Source organism: Pipistrellus kuhlii, unplaced genomic scaffold (assembly GCF_014108245.1).
Source record: "Pipistrellus kuhlii isolate mPipKuh1 unplaced genomic scaffold, mPipKuh1.p scaffold_m20_p_21, whole genome shotgun sequence".
NCBI lineage: Eukaryota > Metazoa > Chordata > Mammalia > Chiroptera > Vespertilionidae > Pipistrellus > Pipistrellus kuhlii.
The window spans coordinates 13,096,141-13,101,636 of record NW_023425520.1 but is presented as its reverse complement, the minus strand read 5'-3'; positions in this window follow the sequence as shown (position 1 = coordinate 13,101,636).

The window sequence follows — 5,496 nt, the reverse complement described above, 5'->3', positions numbered from 1 at the left end:
CTGATTGGCCCCGAGTGACCCCACCTGTACACAAATTCATGCCCCAGGCCTCCAGTAAAATACAAACATCTGCAGTAAGAGTTGCTTTTTCCCCTTTCTGCCTTCCCCCTTGTTCTCAACCAGTCTTAAAGTGTTTTATGTTCTGAAGAAAAGCAGTTTACTAAGTTTCTTCATTTTGTCCTAATCTCTAATTTATCTCAGCCTGACTTGATTGCCTGCAGTAGTGGCTTCCTCACACTTTGGAAAAAGGAGACAAGCAAACCTCTATGTCACCACCAGATGGCACCAAAGACTCACTCATAGCTCCAGCTGCCCAGCCTCAGCCTCAGCCTCAGCCACCAGGCTCTGGGGGAAAGTGCTTGTTCCGATTCTCAGCGCAGCCAGGAAGCCATCACCTCAGTGGCGTGTTCCTTGCAGAATCAAACCCTCGGTGCTTAAGTGATGTGTAACCATAGGCAACGACACCTTTAAAATATGTACAAATCACTCAAGGTCATACTCATGCCCTTGCCACCTGCACGCCCCCTACTGGGGACTGAGCACACAACCCCCCGGGCATGTGCCCTGCCTGGGAACCATGGAACTGTGACCTCCTGGTGCATGGGGCAATGCTCAACCACTGAGCCACACAGGTCGGGCAGGATGGGATAAACACATCCTATATAATAAAAGCCCAATATGCTAAGTGTCCAGTTGGCCATTCAACCAATCAAAGCATAATATGCTAATGACATGCTAAGTTTGCTCAACAACTCGCTATGATGTACACTGACCACCAGGGGGCAGATGCTCTGACCCATAGGTTAGCTTGTTGCTGGGGTTCAGCCCATCGGGACTGAGAGAGATGGGCTGGACACGCCCTGGAGCCCTCCCACATCCCTCCCTGACCCCGATCATGCACCAGTGGGGTCCCTCAGCCTGGCTTTCACCCTCTTGCAATCTGGGCTGAGGGACCCCCTACTCAAGTGCAAAAATTCTGTGCACCGGGGCCTGTAGTCAACAATAAAACCAGATTTTTGTTTTAATCCTACCCAAGGGTATCTCCCATGGATCTTAGAGAAAGGGACATGTCAGTTGTGTACCCAGCAGGGCTGTTCCCAGCACCGTGAGGCCCGCGGGAACCAAGCATTGCCAATACCACCTCGGACGTCCACGCTGGCTCGGTGCCCTCTGCCCCCGGGGGCAGGGCTGTTCCCCACCGGCTGGGCTGTGGTCCACCCCAGCCCGTCTCTGAACGACCTGAGGGCTCACTCCAATGTCGGCGTGTCGTGTGCCTACAGCTAAACCCACACCCGGTTCTGGCGTTTTCCACCGGCCCCAGCACAGCCAGCGGGACGGGTGCTCGCTGTGTGGGGACCCGGGTTTGGGGTGTCCACGGCTCCTTCTCCCTCACATGGTGTGAAGACATCGTCCGTCAGCCGGTGAGGTCTCTTCTGCCCGGCCCCGCAGGCCCCTTCCTGCACTCAGCCCCCCGCCTCCTGCTGTGCTGACAGCCGAGTCTCCCTCTGCGCTAACCTGGATGTCCCCTGTGCGGCTGCCGTACTCACACGTGATCAGCTGTGTCTTCATTCACAGCATCAGCCCTGTCTGTCCTCTCGTCAACCCGGGGCCTGTCCTCAGCATGCCCACCTGCCCTGCCCTCAGCACACCCACCTGCCCTGCCCTCAGCACGCCCACCTGCCCTGCCCTCAGCACGCCCACCTGCCCTGCCCTGCCCTCAGCACGCCCACCTGCCCTGCCCTCAGCACACCCACCTGCCCTGCCCTCAGCACGCCCACCTGCCCTGCCCTCAGCACGCCCACCTGCCCTGCCCTCAGCACCGCCCACCTGCCCTGCCCTGCCCTCAGCACGCCCACCTGCCCTGCCCTGCCCTCAGCACGCCCACCTGCCCTACCCTCAGCATGCCCACCTGCCCTGCCCTCAGCACACCCACCTGCCCTGCCCTCAGCATGCCCACCTGCCCTGCCCTCAGCATGCCCACCTGCCCTGCCCTGCCCTTAGCATGCCCACCTGCCCTGCCCTGCCCTTAGCATGCCCACCTGCCCTACCCTCAGCACGCCCACCTGCCCTGCCCTTAGCACGCCCACCTGCCCTGCCCTCAGCATGCCCACCTGCCCTGCCCTCAGCACCACCCACCTGCCCTGCCCTCAGCACACCCACCTGCCCTGCCCTCAGCACGCCCACCTGCCCTGCCCTGCCCTCAGCACCACCCACCTGCCCTGCCCTCAGCATGCCCACCTGCCCTGCCCTCAGCACACCCACCTGCCCTGCCCTCAGCATGCCCACCTGCCCTGCCCTCAGCACACCCACCTGCCCTGCCCTCAGCATGCCCACCTGCCCTGCCCTCAGCATGCCCACCTGCCCTGCCCTGCCCTTAGCATGCCCACCTGCCCTACCCTCAGCACGCCCACCTGCCCTGCCCTTAGCACGCCCACCTGCCCTGCCCTCAGCATGCCCACCTGCCCTGCCCTCAGCACCGCCCACCTGCCCTGCCCTGCCCTCAGCATGCCCACCTGCCCTGCCCTCAGCACGCCCACCTGCCCTGCCCTGCCCTCAGCATGCCCACCTGCCCTGCCCTCAGCACGCCCACCTGCCCTGCCCTGCCCTCAGCACGCCCACCTGCCTTGCCCTCAGCACCGCCTGCATAACACACAGCCTGAGGAGAGGGACGGCCTCAGGATGGGGGTTTCTGTGCTGCGGGCAGTGCTGTGTGGGGGGCGGGGGCGGGGGTGGGGGTGGAGGAGGTGGGTGGAGAGGCACACCTACTTCCTGGGGGGGGGGGATGCCCAGGGAGCAGCCAGGGGCGGGGGAAGGGGATGTGGCAGGCGGACAGCTGCCCTCTGAGCACAGGGCTGAGGGGACCGTCTCCTGCACCATTTCGCTGTTACAGGAGCAGAAGCAGAGGGTGCAGGGGGCTCAGGGAGGCGAGGTTCAGACACAGGCACCCGCTGACCAGCGGCCGTGAGCACAGGCCCCAGGTCACAGCCAGGCTCCAGCTCCTGCCGGTGACCACGGACGTCAAGCACGTCAATCCCAAAGGCTGCACAGGCCACATACACGGGGCATGCGGCCCACGCCACACGTTTGACGTGCTCAGCGTACATCGTGGCTCCTCCACGGAGAAACCCAGCATCTGGCAAGTTTCTGGCAGGCCCAGGCCAGCCTGCTGTCCGGTGGACACGCCCAGCAGCCCGGCCCAGCAGCCTGTGGCCCAGAGGATAATCCCTCTTCAGTTCCCTCCAGATGTGGGTGTCAAACAAGGCACCCGCTGCTCATACACGCGAGGCCCACAGCACCCCCTCCTCCGGTGACCCCAGGCCGCTCTCTGCCCCGGAGTCTGACTAGCGGTCAGACCGGCCTGGGGCCACTCGCGCGGCAGGGGCCCGGGCAGGCAGGACTGTGGGGTCTGAGCACAGCACGGCCTCGGCAGGAGCAGACGAAGGGCCGGGGTGCCCGCCTGCCCCCCACCGCGCCACCCTGCCTGGGCAGAGGGGCAGGCAGGTGTCTCCCCACACTGGTCTGGAGGTCCAGCACCGAGGGGCCGGCCTGTGGACAGGGAGTCGTGTGTCCCCACCTGGCGGAGGTGCCAGCATGGGGGATGTGCAGAGCCGATTCCCGGGTTACACCCAGGCTGAGCCAATGAGCACGAGACTGTCCCGGAGCACGGTCCCCGAGGCCGGGCATCTGAGGACCCCATCCTGAGGCCGTCCCTCTCCGCCAGAGCCGCTAGCTTCCCTCACTCAGGCAGAACCTGCGGCCCGGCCGCCAGCGTGCTCAGGGATGACCTCCACCTGAGCCAGGAGGTCCGGGTTCCATTCCCGTCAGGGCACAGGCCCAGATGGCGGGCTCCATCCCGAGTGGGGCATGCAGGAGGCAGGATCCATGATTCCCTCTCACCCTTGATGTTTCTCTCTCTCTCCCTTCCCCTCTGAAATCAAGAAAACATATTTAAAAAACTCCACTGTGGTCCCCGGCGTGGCCCCCAGGCCGGACTCCCGCCGCCCTCCCTGAGCAGGGAGCCGAGTCTCGCTCTGGGCGGCAGCGTGTTGGCGTTGTGGTCCCGTGTGGCGTGACCATGACCAGCCGTGGGGTATCCGCCCAGGCGCCTTTTAAACACAAATGAGTGGAAACCTTCTTGAAAACGCCGTTTATTAGAGAATCTAGTGCACGTGTGGGACATGAAGCCCACCTCTTCATCAGTCCCGGCTCGCATCAGCCGCCAGGAAACAGCCACACGTGACAGTTCTGGGTCTGGACGAGGTCCGGATCCGTGGCGGGACCTCAGGGCAGCAGGTCCCCGTGGTGGTAAACATTCCCACGCGTGACCAACACACCGCTTCCCACGCGTGCGCACACACAAACCTCGGGGCCCGTCTCAGACACACGCTGGTCACACATGTATGTGGCGAAATAAAACCTGAATAGAAATTGTTGTAAAACGGAACCTGAATAAAATGTATCCCGACGCCTGTCTCCTGGTAAGTCGCGTTTATTGTTAGCTCTGTCACAGCGCGGTCCGGCTCCGTCCGTCCGGGGCGCTCGCTGACGCTCTCCGGTCCCCGCAGTGCGGCCTCAGCCCCGCGCACTCGGGCCCCGGGGCCGTGGCGGGGCCGTGGCGGGGCCGTGGCGGGGCCGTGGCGGGGCCGTGGCTGCGGCGGCCGCGTGGGGGAGGCAGCGCGTGGTCCTGCGTGCAGCGGCGGCTCCCGGCGGTGAGGCCGTCATGGCGCCTGCGGAGGACGCGGTCAGGCTGTCCCCGTCCTCCCGCGTCCGTGAGCGTCATCGTGGCCCCGCCGTCAGACACGGCGCCAAAGCGCCCAGAAAGGGAGCCACACGCAGTGCAAACGCGACGTAAACAGACGACTGAAGCAGCGGGAGTGGCCGGGGCGTCACCGCTCCGGGTGAGGATGTCGCCGTCGCTGTCCCTGCGCGCCGGCCGCAGTGGCCAGAGCCCGGGGCGTGGCAGGGGGGGGCGGCGGGGGCAGGAGGGGCAGGAACTTGTTCCAAACGTGGCTTCTAAGGAGCCTGAGTCTGTCCCCTCACCGCCACGTGGCGTCTGCGTGAACGGGGCAGACGGAGCGAGGACAGAGGGACCACGCACCTGGCCCCTCCGTGGCAGCCTGTGGCCGGGCAGCGAGGGCGACGAGGGCGGTCAGTGACCGTTCTGGAGTCACAGCTGAAGGCGGCTTCGGCGGCAGTGGCCAGGCGCCAGGCTGCCGCCCGCCCCGACCACTCCGCTGACCGCTCCGCTGACCGCTCCGCTGACCGCTCTGGCTGCCACCGCAGCAGCCCCAGCCGCTCCCCGCAGAGGACGGAGCGTGACGGCCATCCACATGCTCCCTGAACGGCACGCTTTCCCCAGAGCGTCCACAGCCCGGGGAAAAGGAAGACAAAAAAAACAAAAAAACCTAAAGTAAGCACGAAACACGGAGTGCAAACCAGGCGCTCTCCCCTCCCCTCCGCCTCCTCCTCGGGGGCGAGGGAGGCTGCTGCGTGTCC